The sequence below is a fragment of the Ornithodoros turicata genome, chromosome 2 (genome assembly GCF_037126465.1).
Source record: "Ornithodoros turicata isolate Travis chromosome 2, ASM3712646v1, whole genome shotgun sequence".
Taxonomy (NCBI): Eukaryota; Metazoa; Arthropoda; class Arachnida; order Ixodida; family Argasidae; genus Ornithodoros; species Ornithodoros turicata.
Genome location: NC_088202.1, coordinates 25210799 through 25228608, shown reverse-complemented (window position 1 = coordinate 25228608; position 17810 = coordinate 25210799). Strand labels below are relative to the sequence as shown.

Sequence of the window (17810 nt, the reverse complement as noted above, 5' to 3'; positions counted from 1 at the left end):
TCGTAGGGTATTTGCAGCAAAGCAGAAGCGCACGCAAAAGCGCATCAGACTGGCGGTGCCTTATTTGAGAAGGACGGTGAAGCAAAATAGCACCGGTTCTGTGTCGATTTATTGCAAGGGGGTTGAGTAGCAGCGCACGGGCCAAGGATTGGGCTTTGCCTTCTTGGATTGCAAAAACTAATTTGCATCGTTCATTACGACAGCGTGTCTCATCTTGCCCCACGCGATGTCTCATCTTGCCCAGGGGGTTGGGGCAACTTGAGACAATCTGCATTTATTTTTGAATTTATTTTTCTGTGTTTACTGTACACCGGCTACGTCATTTTTTGCTTTTACAGGTCGAAAGCTCTAGACCCCTGAGGATGTTTCTACGGCTAAATATTTTTTTTTAAACACGAAATATAAAACCTTAACATGCAATTGCAAATTTCTGTCTTACCTTGCCCCACATTACCATGTATATCATGAAAGAAATCCTTGCTGTTTTTCTTTTTTTTCAATATCCCAAAAATTTATTGCGAGGCTATGACCACAGAAAATAGTGACATGTATGGTGAAGCGTTTCTGATGTCCGTCGTAGCCGAATGAGCGGAGCACAAAATCAACAAAGAAAAGGGGATGCACCCAACGTGGGCACCCGCAGAGGTGAGAACGGATAACAACGACAGATTTCGTTCACAATAACTAACATGATTTAATATGAACGCAAAGAATCGCGTATTATTCACTTTAAATTATCCATAACACAAACCGCGACAATAGCAGACATGCGATAAAGCGAACGCTACTCAAATCTATGACACTGTCCACTTTAAACGATCGGCGTCGAAAGCTCGCACGAAAAATGCAAATGCGGAAGACATAATTTGCGGGAAATACGACTGACCCTGACTTTGCGCACCCCGACGGCACCACATCTTCACCATGCCATGGACGATGGCTTGGCAGCTCTGAAGACGACTTCGGTAGTGACCTACGCGGCCGGCTTTCCATACTGTGGCTTTCGGTTGTGCTACTGTCGATATTCATCCGCTCTGGCGTCTGTTCTTGGTCCACGGCCGGGTCAGACAATAGCGAAGACGGCGACTTGGCGGCAGGCTTGCTCTCCCACTTGGAGGCTTCGTCCCAGGAGCTCGGCCACCGCCTTCGTCGGTCCGTCCCTTCCCTCACCACGTCGTCGTCGGGTGCATCCTCGTTCCCATCAGTCGCCGCCAGCTGGGCCTCTAGGTCGTAAGTTCGGTGCCCGAACGCAGCGCTGGTGGAAGGAGACTTCGGGGACGAACCCTCGGGGCGAAGGTGAGTTCCAGGCATCAAGGTAGCGCCCTCGTCTATCTCCCTCTTGGCATACGTCCGGGCTCCCGCCCTGGCTCACATATCGATGACCCTTCGCTGGTTCCGACCCTCGACAACTCCTACGACTGACTGCCCGACTGTCCTACTCTCCTCTCTTTATCGATGTCACCCATGGTTTATATAACCTTTCCCGCGCCATGTCACAGTTTGGGCCAGTCACGTATGCCAAACCAAAGCACATGAGCCCCGAACACTGCGTTCCGAGAACACTAATTGCTAGAGCTTCCTTTACGTGCAGGAATGCTCCCTTCCACAAAAGGCTGCCTCTATTGGGGAAAACAGCACTGTTGAAGAGGGAGCAGATGTCACCCTTCCCATGAAGAGGCACTGCTTACGCGTCAAATAAAGTAAGTAAATAAAGCTTGTAATTTTGCTAATGCAGATGACACGGGCGTCCTCGATCTGTAAGGCACTAAATTTGACGAATTCGAAAGCTCAGCGCAAAATCTGCCCTGTTCGGTTGATGAACTGTGGTACTGTTACAAAGCACGGTTATGGAATGCATTGCCAAACTCGTTCCTATTAGGCGTAAATAAATAAATAACATAAATCATTGGATAACACGAGATGTTACATATTTGAAAAGACGTCTTCAAGTGTCACTATAACGTCGGCACTTGTGTCGGTACGGTGAGCTCGCTTACTGAAACGCTAACGTGACGTTTAAAAAAAATAAAAAGGTAAGGCTGAAATTCGAATTCTTTAATGTTAGAATGCTGCAGTTTTTCTATATATTTTTTTATCCGGTCCGCATAAGTTCTGGAGACACGTATCTCGCAGTAGTAAAAGCATTGTGCGGTCGTGTCTCATACAGTTGTTGAGGATTCCGGTGTCGTTGGTGGGGAATTTAACCCTTATTTTCAGCCTCTCATATATGTGACAATGGGTGCACTGATAATTTTTCTTTCTAATTTGTGATTGAATTGGAAAATATTACGGTCCAAAGGGAAGGGGTAATAAACATGTTATTGAATCTGGATAGGAGAAAGAATCTGGGAGCAGACGAGATCCCTAGGACGTTCTTAAGACGATATGCAGTTTGGACAGCTAAATACACGCGGATTATTTATCAATTTAGTTCGCGTATTGGGTTTCTACCATCCGAATGCAACAATCGTGAAAGTGTGTCCGACACAACAAACCGAAGTCCCCATTTCTTCGAAAATTGCAGGCCGATCTCATTATTGTGCATTTCATGTAACCTTCTCGAACATGTATTGTTGTAATACTCATCTTCTTCAGTTTCTAGAAAACCAAATTACCGTATCTATTTTCGAGCATGGGTTTCGCAATGGCTTGTCCGTACTCGCACAACTAACCGATGCACTAGACGACTTTGAACAACCAATTAATAATAACACCCAAAGAAATGCAGTATTTTTGGATTTCCACTCCGTTTTCGATAAAGTTCCGCATAGGAAACTTATACAAAAGATCAGGGTTATTTTCAACAACGAAGTCGTAGTTGATTGGTTGCCTGATTATGTATGGATGCGAAAACAATTTGTGTGCTATAACGGCTTTAATTCAGTAGAGTCCGAAGTATCCTCTGGAGTACCACAGGGACTGGTGCTGGAACAGCTACTGATTTTCATTAATAATAGAAGAAGCAGTTACGGATTCATCTGTAACTATTCGATTATATGCCAACGAGAGCATCTTATATTGCAGGGCTCGTTCCTTTGAAGATCATCTTTTCCTCTCACATGCATTTAGAAATAATTGTGCAGTGACCGGCAAATGTCAATTAATCCAGACACGTCTGCGACGATGACAGTAACACATAAGAAGAAACATTTCAGATCTACTTCTGAACTTCATGATGTAACTTTCAAGAGAGTTGGGGAGGTGACGTATTTGGGGCTTATAATTAAATCAGACTTACTGTGGGACTCACGTATGAATTATATCAGTAGTATAGTTTAAGACTGAATAATAACCGTACTGTACAACGACCACTTTTTCTAATCCAAGATGGCCGATTCTAATCCAATTCTAAGCCAAAATCCAGCTCTAAGCCAACAGAATCCAGTTCTAAGCCAACACAATCCACTTGTAATACAACACAAGCCAAATCCAAAGCCATCTGACTGGCCGCCATTAGCCCCGCTCACTTCACGTTGATTGGTCCACACCAAGCTCCACTGATCATTGATTGGTCAATCGTAGCTCTGCTCCTTCATGCTAATTAGTTGGCTTGGCTCCGCCCACTTCACGTTGATTGGAGTACAGCGAGCCTACTGGTCGTTGATTGGTTGATCATAGCTCCACCCCTTTTATGTTAATTACTTGAGTCCGCCCACTTCACGCTGATTGGTGCACGCCGACCCCGCTATGCTAATTAACCGGCTCCGCTGATTGGTCCTACTCTCCAGGCGCTCCGCCTTCACCAGCGCGACGGTAGCCCTGCTGCGGCTTTATCTCGGATGTTCAAACTTACCTATCTACTGGCTCCGGCCCACTTCACACCGATTGGTCCATTCTAAGCCTACCGATGGCTGGCCCTGATTGGTCCGCAAAAAAGGTTACCGAACAGTGATTAGCTAACCTGAATTTGTCGCTCCTAAGTTGGTCCAATCTCATACGTCCAAACTTACCTCGTGCCACCAGATGGCGCGACTCAGGTGGATCAACTCCGCACTGTTCCACTTTGAGGCGTCACAAGAGCGAGAGAACTTCGTCGAGATGTGCTGCCACATATTGCGCTCCCATTTTACCGCAAACAAGATGCGGGACATCATACATGACATCTTGGATGTGTACCTTACGAGTACCTTATGAGTACCTTATGAGGCTTACAGGGAGCAATCACTGCGCGAGCTTCAGGAACTATGTCAGGAAGAAATAAGAGTCCTGGAGACGATCATCAATCGCGCTAGGAGCTATGGATGAAAATAAAGATGCATCACACCTCTTACGAGTACCTTATGAGTACCTTATGAGGCTACAGGGAGCAATCACTGCGCGAGCTTCAGGAACTATGTCAGGAAGAAATAAGAGTCCTGGAGACGATCATCAATCGCGCTAGGAGCTATGGATGAAAATAAAGATGCATCACACCTCGCTACACAGTCTTCTCAAGTTATTCCACGATGCGTATGCAGTTCAAGCATCCCGCTCGAATTCTCATCTACGGTGCGTCCATGTGTGGGAAGGCGGTGCTCACGCAGAATATAATGAGACACCCCAAGTTATTCAGCATTCCACCGCAGAAGATACTCTACGTATGAAAGTATGCAGCCGGCTGGGAAAAGGATTTGGACGGTGTGGAGTTTATGGACAGGATACCCGCAGATTGGGATGAGATCAATCACGGAAAAAGGAGTTTTATCGGAGGTAGAGCCGCTGTTTGTGCGTGGTAGCCACCATAAGAATGCGTCTGTGATCCTGATCGCACAAGCCTTATTCTATCACAACGTCGCTTTTCGAACGATATCGCTGAACGCCAGTTATATCATATTGTTCCGGAATGCTTGGTCCGTATAACAGATCTAAACCTTTGGACGTCAAGTATTCGGGAATCAGGGGCTCCCCTATTTTCTCGACGCATATAACCAGGCGACGGTGAAGGCGCACGGTTATTTAGTTGCGGATCTTCACTCGCATACACCTCCCTCTCGTAGCCTGCGAACGGGTATTTTACCGCGCGACCTGCAGTTCCTGTTTACGCCCGCGAAATGACGGTCGATCTTAGAAGACATCTCATGCTTCTCAAAGTATTTGCCACCAGCAAACCGACGCACCACGCAGAGTTACTTAAAGAGCTCAGCTGCGACGACATTCGAATCCTTTCGGAAATCTGTCTGAACATTCTACGTGGAAATATCCCACTTTCGAAGGAAATTCGTAAAAACTTGAAGAAACACAAAAAAATCCCACGCTTCCTCGCTTACAAGTCACTTCATAAGTGCCCCCGGCAGTTGAAGAAATATATTAGGCAACAACGAGGTGGTCTCATTCCCATACTTCCACTGCTCCTCTCAGGGTTATCAAGTCTCGTGGCGAACGATATCCAAAGCCATCGGTCATGGCTCATAGAATAGAAATAGGTGAAGTTCTGAAATCTAACGATGCGGACGATGTAAAGGTGGGCAAAATATTGGAAGTCCTGTATTACTTGCTGAAGCACGCTCACTATCATCCTCCTCCCCCTCCTCCTCCTCCTCCTCTGGAACCTGTCCATTCGGCTCCTGAACTGGAACCCAATCAATTCGATTTTAATCCTCTACCCTCCGGCGTTGATAAAGCACGCGCGAAATCTGTGCTAAAAGAATTGAAGAAAGTTTTCACCTGGCAGGCGGGTAATGTACTAGTATATAGAAGGAAGCGAATCAATCGCTCAAACATTGTGGCCCTTGTGAGCTACTTAGCACGTCGTAGCGCGCTCATGAAGAAACCCAGTTGGTACAAAAAAGTATCGAAAATTATAAGCACTCTGAAAATGCACCGCATTGCTCGCTGGAGCAAATATGGGGCCCTATAGAAAGATCAAGGAGAAAGGGCTAGGTGGACTCGATCAGTACCGACGTTATCACAAGCTCACGCGCGCAGAAGCCGTGGAACAGCTGAAAAAATAAGATGCTTACACCCTTCACAAGCCAGTGAAGAAAAAATTAAGCGGCACTGCATCATCGCAACTCACGTGAGGGATTTATATCAGGCTGACCTTCTGGATATGCATAAATATAAGAAATTTAACAAGGGCTTCAGGTACATCTTAACGGTCATAGATACGCTATCGAGGGACCTGTACATGGTCCCCATTCGCACAAAGCGCCCGCAGGATGTAAAGAAAGCTTTCCAACGAGTTTTCCGTCATGGAATTCCGAAGAATCTCCTCACGGATCGCGGAAGCGAATTTTGGGGTTCCCCCGTTCGTCAGTATTTTCAATCGCTACTAAATCACTATAGCACGCAAAGCGGAATGAAGGCGGCCTCCTGTGAACGCGTGCAGAGAACAATTAGAGAAAGAATAGCCAGGCATTTCACTAGTACGTGAAAGTTTAATTATATCAACGCGCTGCCGAAGATAGTGGCCGACTATAATGACTTGGTACACTCCGTCACGGGCGAAAAGCCGAAAAACGTGAACGCCGGAAATGAAGTAGCTGTGTTCAACAGATTGAATCGCAAGACGACCCCGCGCGAGAACAAGTATAAAGCAGGGGGCCAGGTGAGGCTCGCGTTAGATCGCGGTGTGTTCGCCAAAGGCTACGATCAAAGGTGTACGGGCGAAGTGTTCGAGGTGTCGCGAACGAGAAAGAGCGATCCACCCGTAGTGTACGTGAAAGATTTGACGGGAAAAGAAATACTAGGATCATTCTACGAGCACGAGCTGCAGCCCGTCCACCATCTTTCCTCATACCATAAGCGACTCATATCCGGGGTGATTAGAAACAAGAAAATTAACGGGGTATTGCACTACTTGGTTCATTGGTTCGGATACGCCAAAGATCACAATTCTTGGGTGCCCACCAGTGATGTCAGAAAATGAATTTTATGTGTATCTGCTCTCGAACGCCAGCATGGACCTGCACCCGTCCAACACACTGAATGACTTCACCATCGCGTTAGATAAGCTGCTACACCTCGATGATTCGTACGTCGTCGGTCTAAAGGGATTTTCCATTCCAAACAGCTTCCTGAACGTGAACCAAGCACCGGATAGCCTGATAACGCTATCAACGGAGAAGTGGCAAGCAAAACAGCTCACGTTCGAAGACACGGACACGCTATTGAATAAAATATTCCCCTAATATGGGATAGAGTGGACTTAAGAGAAAGATCACTACGTGTTTAAGCTACCGTCGCACGTGCGCTCGGTCTCGGTTTTGGAATCGTCGGCATCGATGGAGATCACCCGGTAGGCGGCAGACTACGCGCCGACGTAATGCAGCACTTCCAGCGCCTGTGCTACGACGCGCGCGGATTGGAATTGCTTCATTGCGTTCCTCTGGCATCCCATTCGTGGCAATGCGCTCTAAATTTCACGCGGGCAAAATTTGAATTGATCATCGACGAGGACATGTACCGAACCATCGAATCGGGTGTTAGAGGCGAACTCTGTCAGGCGAGCAGGCGTCATTTACGGGCTAACAACCCGCTGTGCAGTGGCTACGATCCGGATAAAGAGGAGGTGTACATATCGTACATAGATAGCAACAATCTTTATGGATTCAGTGTGATAAAGCACCTCCCCGTCGGCGATTTCGAGTGGGTCGAGGATTTTAGCTCCGTGGATTTTATGCGTCACCCCACGGATTCGGACGTGGGATACGTGTACGTGTGCGACTTGGAGTATCCAAAATCTATCCACGCGCTGACGCGGTACCTCCCCTGGCTCCCGAGAAGGCGGTCGTCCCGAAGGAATGGCTCTCACCATTTCAGCGGGGGCTCCTCGATGAATTGATGTATCAGCCGGCGAACAGCAAAAAGCTGCTGCTCACGTGCAAGGAAAAGGTCGAGTACGTCGTTCATTACGGGCTGCTCGCGCTCTATTATAGATTGGGCATGCGGGTGACGAAAATTCACCGAATTCTAAAATTTCGTCAGGCACCATTCCTGCGTCCCTACATCGAGAACAATGTTGCCGGACGCGTCGCCTCGAGCACGACGTTCGAGAAAAAATTATATAAAATCTCAAATAATGCGGTCTTTGGGCGTACGTTCCTAAATAAATTTAATATGCGGGACATTCAAGTAGCCTTGGATGAGGAAACGGCGAGTCGCCTCGGGAGTCAGGCGGAATGCGTGCGAATGGAAATTTTGTCCCCCGATTGTGTCATGTACGAAATGCGCAAGAGAAAACTGCGGTGCGATTTCCCCCTGCGGATTGGCTTCACAATTTTAGAACTGAGTAAGCTAACCATGTACTCGCTCTACTATGAAACCCTGTTGAGTAAGCTCACTTGTCCGGTGATTACCTGCTACTTTGACACGGATTCTTTGATCCTCGGCCTATTCTGCAAGGATTACGAAGATCAGTTACGTGACTTGTCTTAGACTTGTCTTCCTTCGATCGTGATCATCCACTGTGCAGCGAGAGGAATCTAGGTAGACTTGGTGCGTTCAAAAGTGAAACGGGTAGCATACCCATCGAGGATGTAATATGCTTGAAAGCCAAAATGTATTCTCTCAAATTAGCCGGGGGAAAACTAATTGCAAGAGCTAAAGGGGTCAAAAAGAACATTGTGCGCAAACTCCTCCTCCATAATACGTACCGCGATACCCTATTCAAGCACGCTAGCGTATCGCACGAACAGGTGTCAATAGTGGGAAAAAAACAGTGCATGTACACCATCAGAAATCTGAAAAGAAGTCTGATGGCTATACGACGGCAAACGATACCTCTACAATGACGTGGACTCCTACCCGTACGGAAGCTGCGAATATGGCAAGCTCGAGTGGATGACGTTGATAGCGAGATTTCACCTGGCGTTCTTTCCCCCGCCGCACAGATAATGCAGTGGATGAGAAGGAGTAGCCTCATTTGGACTGCGTCACTGGAAGGATGTGGTACCTCGTTCTCTTCTCGCTCGTCTCGTGCGCGCTGGCGCTGGACGCTGGCAACTGTACTGCGAGCATCAAGCTGGAGAAGGATAAGCACAGGTACGCGCCCGAATGCCCGGGCGACATCTTGGCCATGAGGGAGGCACGTGGTACCTATGCGATCCGGTATTAACCTGGACAGGAACGCTACCGCATCGCTGCGTACGTGCCTTCACTCGTTGGACGTGAGCGACAGCTACAAAGATATCCAGTGCACATGGAAGTGTCAACTCACGGAGGACGAAATTTTTCTCAGCCGCTGTCCCGGAGACGTCTACATGATCCGTCACTTCCGTGGAACCACGCCCAGCATCAAAGGAATCAACCTCTCCAAGACCGCCATGCTTTTCCTCAAACATGTACTCAATAAACGTTGAAAGGTATTTTTCCCTGTCTGTTCGATCTCGTAGAGCTATCTGAGATTCAGACACCCAATTGGGTTAGGACCATCTGAAGCCGCCGCCGAGCGATCCGCGCACCATCTGGCGGGCGCCGGTGAAGGCTATGTTCGGTAGGCCACCCGCTAGCCATTATGGCGGGCTTAGCGTGGGCCAATCAGGTGGGGCTTAGAAGTCTGTGGAGAAGAGGAGCAATTGGGGGTGAGTAGGCTTAGCGCGGACCAATCAGCGGAGCTGGCTAGTTAGTATAGAGGCTCAGCGTGCGCCGATCACCTTAAAGTGGGCGGAGCCAAGTAATTAGCATAAATGGGCAGCGCTATGATGAACCAATCAAGACGATTTTTCTTATCAATGATTTTTCTCAGTCGCTGTCCCGGAGACGTCAAAATGATCCGGCGCTTCAGCGCAACCATGCCCAGCATCAAAGGAATCAACCTTTCCAAGATAGCCATGTTTTTCCTCAAACATGTACTCAATAAACGTTGAAAGGTATTTTTTTTCCCTGTCCGTCTGAGATAAAGCTGCAGCGGGGCTGCCGTCGCGCTGGTGAAGGCGGAGCGCCTGGAGAGTAGGACCAATCAGCAGAGCCGGTTAATTAGCATAGCGAGGTTGGCGTGCACCAAATCAGTGTGAAGTGGGCGGAGCTAAGTAATTAACAAAAAGGGGCGGAGCTACGGTGAACCAATCAACGATCAGCGGGCTTAGCATGGTCGAATGAACGTGAAGTGAGCGGAGCCAACAAATTAGCATAAAGCGGTGGAGCTACGATCAACCAATCAACGATCAGTAGGCTCGGTGTGCGCCAATCAACGTGAAGTGGGCGGAGCCAAGCCAACTAATTAGCATAAAGGAGCAGAGCTACGATTGACCAATCAATGATCAGTGGGGCTTGGCGTGGTCCAATGAACGTGAAGTGGGCGGGGCTAATGGCGGCCAATCAGATGGCTTTAGATTTGGCTTGTGTTGGATTACAAGTGGATTGTGTTGGCTTAGATCTGGATTTTGGCTTAGAACTGGATTAGAATCGGCCATCTTGGATTAGAAAAAAGTGGTCGTTGTACAGTACGGTTATTATTCAGTCTTAAAATATACTACTTATATCAAAGTAAAGCTGACAAAAAAAAGAACGTCGGTGTCTGAAAAGAAATTTAAGGCATTTAAACAGGTACACAAATTTCCTTTTATAAATCACTGATGAGGCCTGCACTGGACTATGTGTGTACTGCGTGCTCGTATTTTGCATCCCACTTTGGTAAATTAAGCAGGGTTCAGAACCAGCCATTGAGGTATGTATACATATAATGCCTACGGTAACAGAATTCCATACATGAGCTTTAGCATAAAGCTACCTTGGATATATAGTTTTCAGCGTAAATTTTAAGATTGTAAGACTAATATCTTCCTATTAAATTCTTAATGCTGTATATGGATTGGCTGACAGATTTATGAAGAACCTATTCGCCTGGTTCTACGAGACACTTTCATGTCAGTATCTTCAAAGAACCTCACTCGCTAATAAATGTATCTTTCTTTCCACGTACAATACATGACTGGAATGCACTCCTTTTGCTTACATCAAGGGCGACAAACGTTGATCAATTTCCTGTGGGGATTCAGGGTCATTTGCTTTCTTGATGTGGTGTACACATTACACATGTGCGTTTATTTCCCTATGTACTCTTTATGCAGCTCACTCCTACTTAAATCCCAAGAGCTTGTAGTATTTGTAAATAAATAAAGAAAGATTCAAAACTTTTAATCGCTTACGTGTGGAGTTCACATATTATCATGTTTACAAGAGTGTACACACAGTGGATACACATATATAGTGGAAACAGAAACAAAATGAAAGAAAAAGACGGTGAGGGGGCTACAAGGTCAATAGTTTCCCTTTTTTCTGTTTCGCCTATATATGTACATCCACTGTATGTATACTCCTGTAAACCTGATGAAGTGCGGACTCCGCACGAAAGCTCGCATCCCATTAAAAGTGTAGCAGACGGCGCTTTTGCGAGGTTTTGCGAGAGGTTTTGAATCTTTCATTTTTGATGCTTCATCCTTTGCAATTTCTGTCATCCTAAGCCATCCTCAGTTGGACTGTGCATATGTTTCCGTTTGCTGCCCTATGTTATTCTCTGAACAAGAGACCAACTTGACTGGGCATCGCTAGTTGGTTCACCTTCCTGTTTGTGATCCGTAATGGACAGCGGTTCCCACAGAAACATCTCGACCGCTTCCATTCTAGAAGCTGCCATCATTGTCTGCAATACAATGATTCCATATAGAATAAAAACTCAACAGAAACAGAGCAAATAACGACCTCTTTTATTCGTACGCACTTCGGACTTGACACCGCACTTCGGACATTTACCATCCCAATCCTACATCAGCCACATTCAAATCACCTGACTCTCTGTATTGTTTATTGCAGTCCAAAGCGTGAACCACATCCTAGAGCAATAATTCGGAGCAATATACAATATAGCAATATGTATAGAGAGCAATATATTCGGACAGAGCAATAATCAATAAATCACAGAAGCACCATCGCATGCGACAACAAACAGGCTTCGGCAGTACACCCTTTGGTAAACTGTATATTTGTAGAGGCACATGGTGTCGACGCACGTCTCATGCAAGCGAAACAGCACACTACCTGTGCCTTGAATAATGAATAAAACGACTGTACAACAAGGACCAACTCCAGCATATAATCATCTAAACAATATATTATCTATTCAGGCTGTTCAAAATTAAGCTTTCACGAGCGCTACGCAAACACAGCGATGACAGGAGACCGGATGATAACTTTACGCTACTTGTGTAAGAAACAGGTACTGCTAATTATGTAGCACCTGTTTCTTACTCAAGGAACAGAAAAATATCACCAGTTTTCTTTTCTTCGCCTATTTATAAAGTGCTAGTGTAAAGCTTAATTTTGAACACCCTGTATAATCCTCTGTGCATCTGTCACGGCAGAGAGTCATGGGAAGATTGTTTCTGGTAATTGTGAACCGAAATGTGACGCACCCTAATAGTGAATTAAGCTGGAGAGTGTGAAATAGTGATACTTGATAGTGAATAAGTGAACATAAAATAGTTAACAAGTGATACTTGATAGCCTTCCCGGAAACGCGACATACGATGATCTGCGAGATTCAGGACGTGTTTTTCCATGGTCTTCATCATGCAATGTGCTTGTCTAAGGCTGCTTCTCACAAAAAGAATTCCTATATCGAAAACTCAGAAATGAAATACTGTGTGTGAGGAGAACGCTATAGAGGCACGAGAGAACCCGTAAACTGTCGACCTGTTGCCACCGCAAGTACCGTACCAGCTTTCTACTCTCGAGATGAAGCCCTCATATTTGCTTTCTAGTTATTTGTATTTCGTTACTTTTATCTATATTATTATTTTTATTTGACGTCCTGCATTACTACTTGTTAGCTTTACTAACTTGTTGGTACTTCTCTATTCTGGTTTTGTCTGTCCCGATTTGCGCGACCTTTGGTCAGCTCTCTAATTTATTGTTTCTCATGGAGTATATTTCTCCAGACTACAAGTATCAGAAGCTAGTTCCGTTCGCCAATCCAACATTATTCTTTTTATTCTCTCTCTCTCTCTCTCTCTCTAAAGAACACTGTCGACCGTATCTCTTAGGGAAGAGCACGGTTCATCCGTTGCAACTGGCGACGCCGCGGACGGATGCGGAGGGAGGAAGGAGGAAGGGCTTCTCTGACATTAATGCGTCAACCTAATCTCGTAAGGTGCTTAAAACATTGATCCCTTAACACATAACAAGTCCGGCGCAGTTATAACAAATGACTGAATATATGACACGGACAACACCAAACTGAAGTTTATACTAACGGTCAAGTTCGAGATTAAATGCACAACACTAAAAAAAAATCCAACACTGACAAGCTGGATGCATGCTGAAATAAACGCGTAGAATCCAAACATTGCAAAATTCAAGCTTAAAATTCTACGCGTCAAAATCCATCAGGTGAAATAAATCAGCTAAGAACCCACACTGTTGAAAATCCACAGCGTCAAAATAAATCATAGTTAGGCTTATTCTCAGCTGTACGTCAGCTTATGAACGAAACTATCAGCTCGTCAAAGAAACTCGTTATATTAACGTTTCGTATTCATACTTGTAGCGTAATTAAGCATGTTTCTTCCAATAACAGCTGAGGAAATCAAAGTTTCGAGTTTGAAAGTGCTGAGGACGACGCGTATGAATACAGTCATAACCATGGTGGTCATACACGTATGTTCTTGCGTTCATTTGTGAACTGGGCAATTCATTCAGAATGTAGATCGTAGCGACTGGCAACCATTTCGCGCAAGGGAAACCCGAATGTACGAAGTACGTCGCCAAGAGACTTGCAGAGTAACAGTGCAGCGGATAAATTGTTCATGTCACCGAAACACAGACACACACGCCACATGATAAAGGAAGACGCTGCGCTGCGAATTATACCCAGACATGGAGTTGATAACTATTATTGAACATGCATAAACATGAACCGGACGACGCCACCACACAACGGCATTTCCTGCAAAAACAAGATAAAGCAAAAGAAATATACGCAGCACAGTCATGAAGGATTCGCGGACAACCCACTTCCGAATAGCAAAATCTTTCGCAGATGAATGCTCTGTACGAAGATCAAAGACCGTACTTTTTTTTCCGACGCGAACGTTGCCGCTGTTCCCCAATGAGAGAGCGTAGATTTCAAAAGGTCTATTTCAAACGTGTATTTTGTCGAGTTTATTTGGACGCCCGTGGACATGTACACGATTTATTTTTGAAAGTTTATTTTGGAAGTTGGATTTTCAAGGTATTTATTTGTGAACGTTTTTGTTTTAACCGGTTTATATCAGCGTCAACCCGACAAGCTTTCGCGTAGCGGACCACGCTTCATGAGGCACAAAGCAATAGTACGCTCATACAACTATGTATACAGTTTTTAATGTGGCACATGGACACAAAATAAAATCAGAAAAGGGGGGTACGAATTGCATTTTTCGGCACTGTATTCTTTCAGTGTGTATCACCCGTTTTCCGATTTGTGCCCACGTGCCATATTTTAAACTGCATACGCGATTCCAGCGAAGCAGTGGCCACATGGCGGAGATTTCGAAAAGCTGCGAGCGGAGGCCCGAGTGCTCGTCTGGACAGGGAAGCTGTACGGCGGTACAGGTTTCTCTTGCGTATAGACAGAATGCTGGCAACAAAGAATGCATCGAAATCCAAAAGAAGAATTGTGCACTACTAATTTATTCTCAGTATGTTGGAAATGGCCCATGCTTTCTTTTAATATAGTTTTCTAATCAAGAAGAACGGAACAGAAGTCACATGTATCAACGCATCCTACCAATTTCCTGATCAACTCTGTCACCACGATTTTATCTTCATATTAATCTTAATAACACAGAACGAGGAACCTGCATTTCTTTGTCGTGTTGACATGTATACATTTTCAGATATCAGGCAAAGTAAACAATATCACCGTACTAATGCGGCGTAGGCAAGCATCCACTATGGATGTTCTCTAGGAGAGCAAGCTTCGATCTGGTGCCGCACACGTATCAACGAACGAGTGGCAAAGATAAAAATACCGCACCAAGTTGTATGTAAATACCAAGATGAGTGTAGAAAACGAATACCTCACTTTGCCAAAGCATCTCTTGCACCACTCGGATGCTTGCCACGCAGCATATGACACGTTAAATAGTTACACATGTATGGTGTTAAGTCAATACAAGGGGTCAGATATACTCGTGTATGCCAAGGGTTTTCATTATAAGTGTTGTTCACGTATGCTTTTGGCATACAGTCACAGAGTTCTGAAAACATCAGGGTCAGAGCTAACGTCATATGAGCACCTCATATGAGTCGTTTTGTCATCGCCACTCCAAAGAAAGAAGTGTTCTCTTGGGCCGTAGCATATGCCCATGTGAACGTTAACTTGTGGATTACAATTTTTTATGATTACTTCACAAAGTTTAGACAAAAAGTATATAATTCATAGAGACACTATACACTTCCAACGGAGGTGTTGTTCCCCTGCGACAATCACATGTAAATACTAGAGACTACCGGAGGAGAAACCTTGAGGAGGAGAAACATTGTATTGCCCTCCCCCCCCCCCCTTGCAGGTTACTAATCCACATTCCAAAACACATGCTATGTCTGTAGACTGGGAGGTGGTGGGTTCGAATCCTACCGCCGGCTGTGCTGTCTGAGGTTTTCCCTGGGTTTTCCGAAAACTTTCCAGACGAATGTCGGCACAGTTCCCCCTGAAGTCGGCCCAGGACGCATACTAATCCCCCTGTCCCCCACTCCTTCCTGCTGTCCTCTCTCCGTCTGTCCACATCTGTACGCCGCTCATAGCCACAGTTGCTTCGCGGTGCTAACACGCAATCAAAAAAAAACGTGCTATGTCACTCTTCTAGCAACTAATCTCTGGTTTGCTTTATTGCCTCTTTTGTTCGCTCTACGCACGACGGATGTAAACGAACTCCGACGACGGAAACATTTTGCCTACTCTGTGTTGAACAGCACAGTATGAAATGACCAGCAGACAAAATTAATTCCGTTTTCATGAAACATGTGAATTTGTGACTATTAAAAGCAGAAAGAGATGGACACAATCCGGCCGACACCGCATTCACTACGCTCGCTCCGCGCGAGGGACCTCCTTTCGTCCGCCATCTTGGATGTTCGGGGGCGCCACCTGTAGTTCATTGGAATCGCGAATACTATACGAATACTTGCGTGGGCGTACTATTTCTCTTGTAGCTGATGAAGCGTTGTCCACCACGCGAAAGCTTTTACATATTATTCTTAGAAAGCTTCAGTGTTGGATTCTGAGTGCTGTGCATTAAATGTGTAGCAAATCCATATTTCTAGGAATGGAAGAGCAGAGTGGTCTTTTTTACGAATCATATTGTACTGGCTGTTTTGTTTCCGTAAGACAGCGAAAGAAATGTTTCCTAAATCACTGTATTGTTCTTTTATTTTCGAGTATTTCTGACAGTAATTTTAAATGAAATCATTAGTGAGCTGTATGGTCCATTCTACGGGAATCCATTCTACGATACGATTATCAATGAAAACAAAAGAACAAAACTTGCGGCAACGAAGACTCCCTGAGAGACAAGTCTACAACGACGGCCAAAGTGAGAACTGAGTTCAGAGATTGCTTGACCCCTATACATCTCCCAAGGTGCTCATCGAAATATGTTTAGCCTCTCTCCCACAATCAGGTTCTTCTTATCGAGATGAAGGCACGACGATGCGAGGCTCGAATCATGATCCTTCCGCGTTCTTCTATAATAATTGTTCTCAATGACTTCCCACATGTCATTGAGTAGGTCTTGTCAAAATATTTGATGGTTGAAGCAGGTACTTCCATATTCTCTAAATCGTCACCTGAAAGGAATGCAATAAACATGTAGGAACTGTCTGACACAGGCAGTGAGAATTTGAAAGAATGGAGGCCTCTTATACCTATATATATCGGGTGTCTTTTTTTAGGTGATACAGATTTTTCACAAAGAAGCTATAGGGGCTTCTAGACATGCTGTCTTCACTTCTATCATCTCTGGGTGGGCGGACGTTCTTGGCCAAATGTTGCTCGACCGTCAAATGACTAATTACGTAAAAATTGATAATTAACTTTTTAATTATAAAAGCTACGAAGTTGTCCAAATTAGAATATATGTTCCTTTCAGTGACCTGATATCGTAGCCGTTTTCAGAACAAAAATCCGTTCGGTAGATCGTCCGCAAAAAATTCGTGAAGAAACACCATTTTTTTCTTTATGTTCTTCATTGCGCATCTTCGGAGACGCATCTCTCCATCACCCCCAATGTGCGATGGTGATGGAGCCTCATGCGTCGAAGATCAACTTTAACATGCGGAAACAAAACAAACACGCATGTATCGGGTGATGCTATCGGAACTGCCCGTATCTTGTGTTGCATTTTCTGTTAATCTCTTTCTCTTTCTCTTTCAAGGACGCAAGAGGCGACAGTGTGCTCTTTCACCCTCTCACACTGGGAGCATAGGAAAGACGGGTCACTGAAGATGCGCAACGAATAAAGAATTAAGAAAAACATATGTTCCTCCACGAATTTTTTGCTGACGATCTACCAAACGGATTTTTCTTCTTGAAACGGCTACGATATCAGGTCACCGAAAGGAGCAGATGCTCTCATTTGGACAACTTCGTAGCTTTTATAATTAAAAAGTTGATTTACGATTTTTAGGTAATTACTTATTTGACGGTCGACCAACATATGGCCAAGAACGTCCGCTGGCCCAGAGATGATAGATGTGAAAACAGCATGTCTGTAGCCTCTATAGTTTTTAAATGAAAAATCTGTATCGCCTAGAAAAGACACCCTGTATATATAAATCTAGATGAGTGTCAGCAACGTGAGAATAAGAACGACGCATATTCCCAACAATAGTGAAGACTCGCCGCCGTGAGGATC

General features: G+C 45.1%; 1 protein-coding gene across 1 annotated transcript in view; it reads right to left on the bottom strand.

The window, feature by feature from the left end:
• Nucleotides 1-11607: 11607 nt before the first annotated feature.
• The window catches only part of LOC135385246 (uncharacterized), a 76904-nt gene continuing 70701 nt past the window's right edge, over nucleotides 11608-17810 (bottom strand). Inside the window, exon 13 of the mRNA XM_064614450.1 lies at nucleotides 11608-16743. The gene's annotated coding sequence lies outside the window, so the exon portion shown is untranslated. The remainder of the gene's footprint in view (nucleotides 16744-17810) is intronic.